At 42.2% G+C, this 15,294-nt stretch overlaps 1 pseudogene; it reads right to left on the bottom strand.

Annotated features, from left to right (window-relative positions):
- Positions 1 to 781: 781 nt before the first annotated feature.
- On the bottom strand, positions 782 to 1,938 carry LOC125109516 (hsc70-interacting protein-like; annotated as a pseudogene).
- Between the last annotated feature and the right edge of the window lie 13,356 nt (positions 1,939 to 15,294).

The following is a 15,294-nucleotide window of genomic DNA, read 5'->3' on the forward strand; positions in this document are numbered from 1 at the left end:
AATATATATTTTCATAGCCTACCTGTGTATTTGGACTTTTATATTCTTTTTCTTATGAAGTCCTATCCCCCCCAACTCATTCCCCAAAACACTGTATAAGCCTCAGTTCCTATAAAATCTTATATGCCTTGATAGGACCATTCTTAAAAAGTAATTTTTGTTTTTAAGGCAAAGCCACTGACAGCCTCTTCCCTGATTTTTCTAATACTGAATGAACCTGGAATAGCTCCATATCTGTACTGGGTTGAGTAGTGATCCTCCAAAATTCATATCCATCTCGAACTGTGCATGTGACCTTCTTTGGGAACAGTCTTTACAGAGGTAATCAAGTTAAGATCCTGTTGGATTAGGGTGGGCCCTAAACCCAATGATGGGTGTCCTTTTATAGGAAGAGGGAGACATGGTCACACACAGGGAAGAAGGCCATGTGATGACAGGGACAGAGACATGTAGTCAGGCTGCCATGAGCCAAGGACTGCTGGCAACCACCACAAGGTAGAAGAAGCAGGAAAGGATTCTAGGGCTTTCGGAGGAAATGTGGCCATGCTGACCTCTTGATTTGGGACTTCAAGTCTCCAGAACTGTGAGAGATTACATTTCTGTTTTAAGCCACCAAGTTTGTGGTAATTGGTTGAAGCAGCTATAGGAAATGAATACAATATTCTATGTATTGAATTGATCTGATTTCGTCACTGTACCCTATTACTTGGGTGTAATTATTTATTAAAGAGCATTTACAACACTGTAAGTTTTTTTTTGTTTTTTGTTTTTTTTTTTTTTCCCTTCAGCAAGGGCTTTATTTGTCATAAGGGCATTATGCTTGACCTCCAAATTTGGCTGACAATTTACTGATGAGATTCATAACCTTTGGGTTGCTCTGATATTTTGACATATTCGCTGGGTTCTGGGCCACATCCTGGAAGGCCACCATAACTTCTGGATCCCGCATGGCGGCAAGAACTTCCGGATCACTAAGAATTTCATTGAGCCCAGGCATTCCCGCCATTCCAGGCGTCCCCCTGCCATTCCAGGCATTCCTCCAGGAAAAGTACCAGGCATTCCCCCAGGAAAGCCACCTGGGAAAGAGCCATACTGAGCTCCTGATTGTCGTCTGGCGTCTTCCTCCCTCTGGGCTCTCTCATGTTCTTCCCGAGCCTTCTTAACCCTTTCTATTCTTTCTTTGATCTCTCGCTCTTCACGTTTTCGCTCATATTTTCTCCGATGTTCAGCAATTTTCTGGGCCCTCGGTTGAACTTCTTTCAGCATTGCACTAGCATCTTCATCATAATCCAGTTTACAAGCAAGGGCAAGATCATGTGCGGCTTCTTCCCAATGGCCCAGAAGTCTATATGCTTTCCCACGCCACTTATAAGGCTGAGCTGAATCAGGATTTATTTCAATAGCTCTGTCACAGTCTCGAATGGCAGCATTTGGCTTCTGTAATTTGATGAAGACACTGGCTCTCTTGGCATACAGAATGGCCAAGCGAGGATTTAGTTTGATGGCATCTGTGAACAAGTCAATGGCTTTCTGTAGTTCACCATCATTTAGGGCATCAATGGCAGCCACTTTTTTATCATTTGCCTGATCCATCATTTCCTCGGTTATCTCTACATTTTCATCTCCCATTTCTTGAGGGGCATCGGTATCTGGTTCAATCACACCTTCATTGTCAATTTCTAGATCACTCTCCTCACTTGATGGTTCATCTGTCTTTATGTTTTCCTCTGCCTTCTTACTATCTGGTTTTTCTTCCTTGATACTGTCTTCTGATTTAGTTTTATGAGTGGCAGGTGGTATTTTACCCCCCATGCTCTCCACCCACTCCCACAGGAAACGCATTTCCTCGGTGTGCAGAACGCTCGGATCCTGCTTACACATTTTCACGAAAGCCTGAAGCTCGCTCACTTTGCGGGGATCCATGGTCCGGAGGCAGTCGCAGGCGGCAGGCGCGGCTGAGGTTGCGACCCGATTCCAGGCGCGGGTACTAACTCAGCATGATTGTGTGGAAGGGGGCGGCTGCCGCGAGGCAGAACAGACTCACAACACTGTAAGTTTTATTTAGTCCAAATATCACATCTTAGATCTAGAATTCCAACAAATGAAAATCAACAGTACAAGAATACATGAAGTAAATACCGTAACGTTTAAGACTGGCCTCACTTAAGCAACAGGAAATGCCAAATATTGTTACTACATCTTTAACCCTGACTTGAGTTTAAAAATTAAAGTCCAGAAGAATAATCTACATTACATGAATATGATAACACATTATCTCTCTCTAAACAGATAAAAGCATAATTTTTAAGTTTATCTACAGCGACTTAATTGATTCAAACCTGCTCTTCTAATTAAGAAGAAAAAATACACATCAAATTTTTAACTGGTAAAATAATTTCACAGCTATAAAAGATGTTAGTGACACCACCCTCTACTAGCAAAGAACAATATACAAATAGAGCTTTCTGACCTATTAACAATTTTTTTTCTAGCGTTCGGTGGAAAACTGTGTGTATGGGTTGGGGGGTAGGAGATGAGTAGTATGAGAGGTAAGATGAGCCAGTCACTGATCAAACTGCTAGCATACAAAACTTGACCAAACCATTCAAATTAAAAGACTATGGTAAATGACAAAGGCCCCAGTGCAATATTTCAAATGATCCCTCAAAGTAAAAGGTTAGAGACAATCCATGTTGCAAATGCCATTTTGTCCTAAAGGGCCACATCTGCCAACTCAGCCTCGTGACTTAGACTCCCTCAGTGGATTCCATTGAGACTTAGGTTCGCACTCTACCTGGGGGCTGTCTGATGCCAAGGAGCCTCCCTGCTCTGGGGAGCTGTTCCCCTGCTGCAGGATGACAACAGCGGTTCTGCTCCTGAGCGCTGAACACACCCAGAGGCCTGTGCCCGTGGGTCTAGGGTCCAACTTCTGCAGAGAGATACTTACTCGTTGGAGAGCATGACTCTATTACAGAGGCTGTAGCCAGAATGCTAGAATGAGCTTCTTTAATCATATTTTTTGAAATATTTGTGACATTTTGGCAACATTGGGGCCTCCCTGACTATGGAGAGACTGCTCCTCCTGGTCTGGCCAAGTCTTAGAACAGGCATATCTTCTGTATGAAAACCAACCAAACCAGAGCCCCCACTCTCAGCTGTTTCCTCTATCTGGTTCTTGCACTCCAGGAGGCAAAAGTCCTCGTGTCCTGATCACCCAGCATCAGCACCACACCACTGGAGGTCAATCAACCCTATAGCCAAGAGTCTCTGACATTACCCAAATTAGCCAGTCCTAAGATGTTCCTTTGCCCTGCTTGGCCTTTCCTGCAAAAACACTAAAGGCTCTCCCCCATACTCCTCCTGCTGCCTCCTGAGTGGCTCTGGTGCATCTCCCTGTGGCCTTTTGTGGCATGGCATTAGCTTTTCCATGTTGTCACTCAGTCACCTCCATAAATTAAAATCCTGTAGGTAGTTTATCACAACTGGTATAGCAAGAAGGGTGACTGGTTTTGACAGAGGGACCTCCTCTTTACTGCTCCTGACCTACTAAACAGACTCACTAAGTAGCCTATACTGCCAGGTGCTGGCACATGTGTCCCCTGGCAGCTACCATCTGCTGACATGGCGTTCCAGCCTAACTTGGAGGAGGACCTCGATGGCGTGCATGTCCACAGTCCTCATTCACTCTCAGGTGCTGTGGCCTAGGCTGATGGTAACCCACATTCTCTACTTGGCACCTTGTGGGATAAATAACTGGACTCATGGCTCCCACATGATTCCCTGCCCTGATATGCCTTGTTTCTGGACGGAGGACCCCTCAGGGACTAGGATAACTGGCCAACACTCAGGGCAGAGGCTTTTCCCAACCAGGAGCATTGAGCGACTTCCTCCAACAGACTGTGCTGGGATGTGAGCCGACTGTCTATACCAGCAATGGCAAAGTCAGTTGGGGCTGCTCAACTGTTACCTCCCTTCTCAACTGATCCCATCACACTGATGCCAACTTCCTCCAGATTATCTCCCTTTTAGAAAGTGTCGCTGGCAAAAATCCAAGTGTTAGTCCCCAGTACACTATAGGGATCTATTGGTGACATGAGGCTGAGTGCCCTCCTCATGGAAACCACAGCCCCCATAAGGTTTAACAAGTTGCTTCAAGGGGCACCTGGGTGGTTCAGTTGGTTAAGCATCTGACTCTTGGTTTCAGCTCAAGTCATGATCTTGGGGTTGTGAGATCAAGCCACACATTGGGCCACTAGGTGTGGAGACTGCTTAAGATTCTCTCTCTCCCTCCACCCCCACTCATGCTCTCTGTCTCTCTAAAAAAGAAAATTACTTCGAGGGTAGATCTCTTTGTTGTTGTCACTTACATTTCTGCCATTGTGATTTGCAATTTAAAGAACCCTTTCCATGGAGACTGGTAGCTCAATGTTCAAAGGAAATTCCATCTCAAAAAAGGAAGAAGAAAGAAGAAAGAAGAAGAAGAAGAAGAAAGAAGAAGAAGAAGAAGAAGAAGAAGAAGAAGAAGAAGAAGAAGAAGAAGAAGAAGAAGAAGAAAAGAAGAAGAAGAAAGAAGAAGAAGAAGAAGAAGAAAGAAGAAGAAAAGAAGAAAAAGAGGAGAAAGAAGAAAGAAGAAGAAGAAGAAGAAGAAGAAGAAAAAGGACAAGGGCAGAGAAGTAGTCTGTTCCTGCTTCCCCTAGGACCTGAGGAAGGTTCTCAACTCATCCAAGATGGCAAATGTCCTGGCCAGTGCATCTGGGCACTCATGAGTGCTGCTGCCTAACAACAGGATATGTGCCTCCTCTTTAAATCTACATGGTCACAAACTCAGGATACTGCCAGCACCGCTCTCTTGGATGCAACAGCAGATGACACAACAAAATTTTACGTAGCAAATTATGCAGCATAGTTATATATGGAGCAAATATAAGATTTATATACCAGAAGATTTCTATAACCAGAAAATTTAAAAAGTGCTCATTGGTTTTTGTGCCTCTACAACCTTAGATGTAGGTTCTAAATTAACTTGAACATTTTGCTAAAGTGCCTCGATGACAAAACTTCTTGGACTTAATCAATACGGCAGGGGGAATTACACCTGAGGATTCTACTAAGTTTAGACACTATAGCTCTTATAATCTGAAAAAAGTAACTGAATAGAAAACAGAAAAAAATATAGGTCTGCCTCACCATAACTGTAGTTTTGTCTCAGTTTCCTGTAGTGACAGTACCAACTCCCCTAAAATACCACCTGTATAGACACTCTAACACAATGAATAATAAATTAAAACTAATGTAAGTCTTTGTTGCTTACAAATTAGATTGATAAAAATGGGACTCCATGATCTTCCCCCACACCCTTTAAATAGTTTACCTGGCCCAATGTAATAAGGCTCTTCAAGAATTAAAATTTATTCTATAAAACCTAATTCACAAAAGGGTGATTATCACAGTTGCTTTTCCACTTTTATAGCCCAAATTTGCCTGTTCTTAAACCCAGGGAACATAAAGGTCCTTCCTGGTGGATTACTGCCATCCTACTGCTGTGGTCCCATACATTAGGTCCCTGATACCCAATATTCAATATTCTTAAAATTACTAATTCTATCGAATCAGTAACTGGTAAATATTTCGCTCTTAGAGGTTCAGCAAGTACTCTCTGCTCAGTGCCTATTGCAACGGTCTCTCAAGCACACTTCGCCTTCACCTTGGAGGGACATAGCCACCTTCTCCAGGCTCCCTGTGGGGTACCACAGCAACTTTGTAGACAAGATCTTTTCTCCACCCATCCTCTCTGGGAGCACAGGCATGGCATCACAATGACCCTATCCTTGCTCCAAGGAGAGTCATCTGACATACTCACCAAGGACATACAGGCCTAACATCTTTCAGTACTTTTTGGGTTCTGATGACCACGGAGTCCTCATTTACAAATTGTACTTAATCTCATTGATGCTGCTACTTACAAATCAGCCCCCTTAAATGGGGCTCCCTCGGAAAAAACTTCTGAAATCTGACCAAATTAACATCAATAGGCACTGCCCTCAGAGACTTCCTCGCTCAGCAGATCTGGGCAACCTCTTCTTCGGTCACCTGGCATCTCTGGACCCTGATATGACTGTAAGTGGCCTAAAGGCTTTAGATGCAAGAAACTGACCCTCTCAGCCTCAGGCTATGTTCCATTAAAACAAAAAATGACTGGCCACATACCAGATTCTCCTGCAAACAGAGGTTCTCACAAACGCTGGGCTCTATCTCTGGATCCAGATGCCCCCAGGTCATGAAAGTAGCACCCCACAAGGCCCGCATGGGTAGTGAGGCCTCCTTGATGTAGAATAGAGCCCAAACTCAGACTCTCTGATACAGGCCACCTATAGGTGGGGGCTGTCCCCCATCCTCAGTCCCTTGCCAGATGCTACTGGGCTGGAGGAGGTCACCCTCCCCAGACCCTTGACTACCTGAGGAACCCTTAGGATTAACTTAGTGAACAGCAGTGAAAGTTCATAAAAGTTCATAAACCATATGAATGGCACTGCCCACTTTTATAAAAATGATGGAGAACTCAGAGGAACCCAGCAACTTTCTATTTCCTAGCCAGGATGTCCCTCTAGTAAAGATGGGACCCCAAGTGTAGGCCACTTGGCTAAACTTTAGGTATTCATATTAGCACTAGATGCTCCACTCAGTGAACATATCACACTTGTTGCTACTGCCTAAGGGTTGTCCTCGTCAGGATAAAAATCTCTGGGAATCTTGTCTTTCACAGATATCTACAACACAAACAAAACTCACACATATACTAGGCCCACAACAGAAGTTCTTGCCAGGACACTCCTTACTCCCCTGGAGGTTACAGGCATTATGAATAGGAACCAAGACACACATGCCACTTAGAATATGCAATGTTGGGCTTTTGGAAAAGGTGTTCAATAGAACTTTCATGTCCTTGCTAGGTTCCAGGTAACCAGTTTAATTGAAAAATAATGATCTCCTCAATTCCTTTTCAAATTCGACTCTAGCAAACAGAACCTCAAGAGGCCCAATCACACCCCAGACCTTAATGTCTCTTAATTCAGGGCCTCGTGGCTGATTCACCCCTCATACAACCTTTAAAAAACTTCCCCAAAGTACCTGGCAAGTTGATGGGATAGGTGGTCCCAATGCTCATCTCTCCCACAAAAACAACAAAGGCAACAAAGAAATAACTACACACCAATGAAAACAGCTCTGGGAAAGCTCTGGACTATAAAAAAGCAGCAGCAAAAAACCTTGCAGAGCTCAAAACCAAAGGATGGCCACATGGGAAAGTGTGAGAAGCATTTTTACCTGCACTATCCTGACCCCCAGTCCAGAGCTGCTCAGCACCAGGAGGGATCCCCTCAGAGGTACTGTACCCCACAGGCAAAGGAGAGCAGGGGCCCCCAAGCAGTGGACATTTATAGCCTTTGCTACTGAGGACCCCAACAATCTTCACCAATGCTGAGCCTAGTGGACGGAGCTGCTCAGAGTCACACAGGGTCTCCTTCCTGGGGCTGGAGCAGCCCCAGTGGTGAGAGCTGCCCCCAGGCTCCTAAGTCATGGCTTTGACCCACCAGCACACAGTTGTGTTCTTGCAGCGTTCCAAGTCAGGGTTCCAACCCACGGTTACTGGGGCAGAGGTGCCACTGCTCTACATCTTCTCCCCACGTCACAGGTTGGCCTGCCATCACAGGCCGAGCTGCTGCTGCTGGACCCCAAGTCACAGTTTTGGCCTGCCATGACCCTGGAATGCTGTTGCACTGCCTTTGACTCGCCTCCCATGTCCTAAGTTAGGGCGTTGGTTCTCCAATGCAGGAGCTGTGCTGTTGCTACTGCTGCTCTGTGCCCTGCCCCCAAGTCCCAAGTCCAGGTGCTGACCCAAATCCAAGTCCCAGGCCACGCCACTACAGTTCTGTGTTCTCTCTCTGGTTCCTGAGCTGGAGATTCGATCCAGCATAACTGGGGCCAGGCTGCTGTTACTGTGCCCCCTGCCCCCTGGGGTCAGAGTTGGAACTTTCACATTCTCCCCAGGGTGTGCTGATGCTATCCCCCGCCCCTGGGCCCAGGCCACTGCTGTACTCTCTCATCCTAGGGTCTGTGCCACTACTGCATACCATGCACCTGGGGCTCAAGTCATGCACAAGCCCAGACCCAGACCCTGGATCCATGGGAGAGCTGCCAATGCCAGAACCTCAGACGTGGTAGTCCCAGCTGTAGCATGAGCTTCTTCACCTCAGGACCTTAGGCACGATGGTGGCTGTGCACACAACCCAGCCATGGACACAGCTTCACGGACCATCATTGTGCTGACTTGGTGCCAGAAGGGATGCTCTCAACTAGAACTTCCTTCCATGGGAAACAAAGGAGAACAAGACAACCTCAGCAGCCTTTACCACCAAGGACTGCAGTAGCCCTAGCCACCACTGACACCAGCAAGCCCTCCACAGTTTGGGCCACCAAAGATCCCCACAGATTTTACTGACACTGATCTCATCTAACAGACCTGCATGAAGACTACACCACAGTCCTCTTCCCAGAACAAGAAATGCACCCTACTCAGCTAGTGCCCCTCACAGCCCACATTCAGGTAAAAGTCTTTCCCCACCAAAGCTAGTCTAAAAAGGCTGGAGCAAGTAAATTCTCCCTCAAATGCTCAGGTATCAATATATCAATATAAACCCACTAGAAACACACTCAAAAAGCAAGTACACATGACATGTCAAAAAGAACACAAAAACTTTCTGGCAACTGACCCCAAAGAATTGGAATTCTGTGAGTAACTTGAAAAAGAATTCAAAATAATTATTTTAAGGAATCTCAGTGAAAATCAGGAAAACAAATCAACGAACTCAGGAAAATAATGCATGAATGAAACAAAAACTTCAACAAAAAATTAGAAATCATAAAAAAGAACCACACAAAAATTCTAGATGTGAAGGGTACAATAAATTAAATGAAAAATGCAACAGAGAGCTCCAATAGCAAGCTGAACAAGCTGAAGAAAGAATCTCTGAACTTAAAGACAGAGCATTGATATTATCCAATCAGAGGCAAAAAAAAAAAAAAAAATATTAGAGGAAACCTATGTGAGTTATGAGACACCAGCAAGCAAAAAATGTTCATACTGGGGAACCTAGGTGGCTCAGTCAGTTAAGTATCTGCCTTTCACTCAGGTCATGATCTCTGGGTTCTGGGGTCAAGCCCTGCATCAGGCTCTTTGCTCAGCAGAAAGTCTGCTTCTCCCTCACCCACTGCTTCCCCCACCCAGTTCATGCCCTCTCTCTTGCTCACTCTCTCAAATAAGTAAATTTTTTAAAAAATGTTCATATTACAAATGCCACAAAGGAGAAGAGATAAAGAGACAGAAAATCATTTAAAGAAATAATGGAAGAAAACTTCCAAAACTGGGAGAGAGGGAGGATCCAGGTATATGAAGCTCAAAGGTCCTCAAAGAGATTCAACTTAGAGAGATCTTCACTGAGACACATTATAAGGAAAGTCTCAAAACTGAAAGACAAAGATGAGGCATCTGGGTGGTTTGGTCAGTTAAGCATCTGACTGTTGATTTTGGCTCAGGTCATGATCTCAATGTTGTGACACTGAGCCCCACATCAGGCTCCATGCTCAGCAGGGAATCTGCTTGAGAGTCTCTCTCCCAGGGTGCCTGGGCGGTTCAGCTGGTTAAGCATACGATTTGTGATTTCAGCTCAGGTCATGATCTCATGGGTCCTGAGATTAAGCCTCATGTGGGGCTCCACATTTAGTGGGGAGTCTGCTTGAGATTCTCTTTCTCTGCCCCTCTCCTGACTCATGTATGTGAGCACTCTCTTTAAGATAAATAAATCTTTAAAAAAATTTTCTCTCTTCCTCTCCCCCTCCCTCATACCTCTTGCTCTCTTTCCCTCCCTACATAAATCAATAAACAAATCAAAGACAAAGAGAATTTTGAAAACAGCCAAAGAGAAAAAAGACTCATCACATACAGGGAAACCCCAGAAGGCGATCAGCAGATTTCTCTGTAGAAACCTTGTAGACCAAGAGAAAATGAGAAGATAAATTCAGAGTGCAGTAAGAAAAAAACTGCCAGCCAAGAATGCTTTGCTGAGCAAAACTGTCCTTCAGAAAGGAAGGAGAAATAAACACTTTCCCAGATACATAACAGATGACGGAATTCATTGTTACTAGACCTGCCTTACAAGAAATGCAAACGAAGCTCTTCAAACTAAAACTAAAGGGTGCTAATTAGTAATTGAAAACATATAAAATATAAAATTCATTGGTAAAGATAAATATATAGTCAAATTCAAAATACTCTAATACTGCAATAATAGTGTGCAAATCACTAGAAAGACAATGGAAAGGATCAATGAAGAGTTGGTTTTTTTAAAGATAAAACTGACAACCCATTAGCCAGACTAAGAAAAAAGTGAGATGATTCAAATATACAATAAACAAAAGACATCACAAATGATACCACAGAAATACAAAGGTTCCTAAGAGACTGCTGTGAGCATTTACGACAACAAATGAGTAGACTTAGAAGAAATGGATAAATTCACAGAAATACACAACTTAACAACACTGAGTCATGAAGTAATAGAAAAGCTGAGCATGTCAATAACAAGCAAGGATACTGAATGACTAATCAAAATTTCTTAAAAGAAAAAGACTAGAACCAGATAGCTTCACTTGCAAATTCTATCAATCATTTAAATAATACCAATTCTTCTCAAACTATCTGAAAAAATGGAAGAAAAGGGAACATTTCCAAACTTACTTTACAAGGGCATTATTACTCTGACACAAAACCAGGTAAGGACACTTTAAAAGAAAATTGTAGACCAATATATCTGATGAAGATAGATTCACAAAATCCTCAATACTATTAAACCAAATTCAGGAGCACATGGAAAAGATTTACCCATGATTTAAGTTATTTTCATCAGGATCAAGAGCGGTTTGTCCCTGGGATGCAGGGAAGGTTCAACATATGCAAATCAACCAATGTGATACCCACATTAACAGAATAAAGGATCAAATGTATGTGATGTTTTCAATAATGCAGGAAAAGTATTCAGCATCTTTTCATAATAAAAACTCTCAACAAATTAGGTGTAGAATGAATGTTTCTCAATATCATAAAGGCTATGTATGACAAGCCCACAGCTAACAACACACTTAGAAGTGAAAAGTTAAAAGCCTTTCCTCTAAGATCATGAGCAAGATAAGGATGCCCACTTTTGCCACTTTTATTAAAGACAGTACTGGAAATGCTAGCCACATCAATTGAGCAAAAAACAGAAATAAAAGGCATTCAAACTGGACAGGAAAAAGTAAAATTATCTCTTATAAATAGAAAACCCCAAAGGTCCTACCAAAAAACTCTTAGAACTAATCAATGAATTCAGTAAAGTCCCAGGATACAAAATCAGTTGCATTTCTATACACTAACAGCAAACTATCAGAAAGAGAAATTAAAAAAACAATCCCATTTATAATTGTATCAAAAATAAAATACATAGAAATAAATTTATCCCAAGAAAGGAAAGACTTGTACATTGAAAACTATGAGACACTGAGGAAAGAAACGGAAGACACAAATAAATGGAAAGGTATCTTATGTTCTTAGATTTGAAGAATAGATATTGTAACAATGTGCATACTACCCAAAATGATCTACAGATTCAATGTGGTCCCTATCAAAATTCCAATGGTATTTCTAGAGATAGAAAAAAGAATCCCAAAATTCATATGGAAGCACGAAATATCCCAATAGCCAAAGGAATCGAGAAAGATGTATAAAGTTGGCAGCATTATATTTATGATTTCAAACATTATAAAGTTACAATAATTAAAATAGTGTCACACTGGCATAAACAGTCATGTAGACTAGTACAATAGAACAGACAGCACCAAAATAAACCCATGCAGAGATGGTCAAGTAACCTTGACAAGGGTGCCAAGAAAACAAACAGAATGGGAAAAAGATAGCCTCTTCAATAAATGAGGTTGGGAAAACTGGATATCCACATACAAAAGAACGAAACTGGATAGCTATCTTATACCCATGAAAATTGATTCAAAATGGATTAAAGACTTAAATGCAAGATCTGAAAGCATAAATCTCCTAGAAGAAAATGAAGAGAAGGAATGATTTCTTTTTGGATAAGATGCCCAAAGCACAGGCAAGGAAAGCTAAAATAAACAAGTAGGACCACATCAAACTAAAGTGCTTCTGTACAGCAAAGAAAATAATTAATAAATTGAAAAGACAACCTATAGAATGGGGAAAAATATTTGTAAACCATACAGGAAATTAAATGAACTCACATAAGGAATAAAATTAGTATTTCAAAGAAATACCTGCACTCCCATGTTCACTGTAGCATATTTGCAATAGCCAAAATATGGAAACGACCTAAATGGATGAATGGATAAGAAATTCTGATACACACACACACACGCACACACACACACACACACACACACAATGGAGTATTATTCTGTCTTAAAGAAGGAAATTTTATCATTTGTGACAACAGGGATGAATTATGCTAAGTAAAATAAGTCAGACAAAGAAAGACAAATACTGTACGGTATCATTAAATATGGAATCTTTAAAAAAACTGATTTGATAGATATAAGGAATGGAATGGTGTTTGCTAGGGACTGGGGAGAGAGGGAAATGGGAGGATGTAGGTCAAGGGTACAAACTTACAGTTATAAAAGTTCCTAGATTTAATATATAGCACAGAGACTAGTTAATTATATAGTATTATGTTCTTGAAAGTGACTGAAAGTAAGTATTCTCATCACACCCACACTATGCAAAGTGACAGATGTGTTAATTATCTCAATGTACATGTATATCAAATCATCATGTTGTACACTTTGAATGTATGTAATTATATTTATCCATTTTTAATAAAGCTGGAAAAAATGTTCTAATTGTACTTTCCTCTATTTAAAGGGGAGTATGTGCTCAGACAGCTAACAGAAACATGAAAAGATGCTCAACATCACTCATCGTCAGGGAAATACAAACCCAAACCACAAAGAGATAGCATCTCAACCTGTCAGGATGGCTAAAATTAACAACACAAGAAACAATAGGTGTTGATGAGGATGCAGAGAAAGAGAGCCCTCGTGCTCTGTTGGTGGGAATGCAAACTGGTACAGCCACTCTGGAGAACAGTATGGAGGTTTCTCAAAATGTTAAAAATAGAGTTTCCCTACAATCCAGCAATTGCACTACTGGGTATTTACCCAAAGGATACAAAAATACAGATTCAAAGGTGGGTACATGCACCCCAATGCTTATAGCAGCATTATCTATAGTAGCCAAACTATGGAGAGAGCCCAAATGTCCACTGACTGATGAATGGATAAAAAATATTTTGTGTGTGGGGCACCTGGGTGGCTCACTGGGTTAAAGCCTCTGCCTTCCGCTCAGGTCATGATCCCAGGGGCCTGGGATCGAGCCCTGCATTGGGCTCTCTGCTCAGCAGGGAGCCTGCTTCCCTTTCTCTCTCTCTGCCTGCCTCTCTGTGTACTTGTGATCTGTCAAATGAATAAATAAAATCTTAAAAAAAATTTTTGTGTGTGTATATATGTATATGTATATGTGTGTATGTATGTGTATTTGTACACCACCACACACACAATGGAATATTACTCAGCCATCAGAAAGAATGAAATCTTGCCATTTGCAATGACACAGATGAAACTACGTGTATTATGCTACGTGAAATAAGTCACTCAGAGAAAGACAAATCATATGATTTCACTCATATATGGAATGTAAGAATGAAAACAGATGATATATGGGAAGGAGTAAAAGAAAAGAGAGAGGGGAAACAAGCCATAAGAAACTCTTAATGACAGGGGCGCCTGGGTGGCTCACTGGGTGAAAGCCTCTGCCTTCGGCTCAGGTCATGATCCCAGGGTCCTGGGATCGAGCTCTGCATCGGGCTCTCTGCTCATCAGGAAGCCTGCTTCCCCCTCTCTCTCTGCCTGCCTCTCTGCCTCCTTGTGATCTCTGTCTGTCAGATAAATAACCTTTAAAAAAAAAAAGAAACTCTTAATGATAAAGAACAAACTGAAGGGTGATAGAGGGAGGTGGGTGGGGGATAGGTTAAATGGGTGATGGGTATTGAGGAGGGCAATTGTTGTGATGAGCACTGGGTATTGTACGTAAGTGGTGAATCACTGGATTCTACTCCAAAAACCAATATTATACAGTATGTTAACTACCTCAAATTTAAATTAAAAAAATTAAAGGGGGATATGTGTTGCCTTTGTGTATATTAGAAACTCCTTACTGTTAGTCTGTTTAACAAGGTTTCTCATTCTCTATAAATTTTTCTATCTTGCCCCCATCCCACAGGGGCTAAAGGCCAGATTGAGGGCACATACTTTCTTGGGACCCATTAATCACAGATATTCCCATAGGCCAGGCAGCTGCTCAACTGATAAGGGACCCAAGTGAACCTGAACCAAAAATCAAAAACAAAAACTCTGCCAGGTGTAGCTATTCACTGTTCTACTGACTGTTGCTCTTACTACTGCTGGTCTGGTTGCTTTCATTGGTTGCAAACACCTCAAGTAAAATACTGTTTCAAGCAAACATAGCAAACATTGAGACCCACATCAACCTGAGTGGGTACCCACTTAAAATGAATACCCCAAGTCCCACACCCCAGACAACATCACTCTGGCCCAGAAGCTCACTGTTCAGAGGACAGTTCCAGATCATGAGCTTGCCAACTGGAGACACTCTGCTTTGGACACTAGAACTTATGCCCATAGCCTGCCTTTGCTAAGCCACAAATTGGACACAGGGCATTTTTGCTTCTCTTCCTCCAATTTAGGGATTCTATTTCATTTCTGAGCTTGCTGCCTGTTTAGCACATTACCCTGGTATATTCCTTGCTCTCTGCCAAAACACATAACCCTATACTCCCATGCTTAAAGTGAAAACTGGAGATTACTATCTATACTATCAAAAACTGAATGTTGATTATTATTTCCTCCAGGAAGCACTTTGCCTTCTCTCAGTCAACCCCTCAAGTCCCTCTGGGACAGGACCACTCACTCACTCTCCATTGCCTTCTCCTGCTGCCTTCTCCAGCTTTCCACCAGAACCTCCTATCCTGTGTCTCAAATCGTAACACTCCTTTCCCTTGGTTACACGCACTTACCACTTAATTGTTAATGTGTTACTAAGAGCATAAGAGCATAACTGTTGGACCTGCTGTCTTGACTCGAGAAATAGATCAA

This window comes from Lutra lutra, chromosome 9 (genome assembly GCF_902655055.1).
Source record: "Lutra lutra chromosome 9, mLutLut1.2, whole genome shotgun sequence".
Lineage (NCBI taxonomy): Eukaryota > Metazoa > Chordata > Mammalia > Carnivora > Mustelidae > Lutra > Lutra lutra.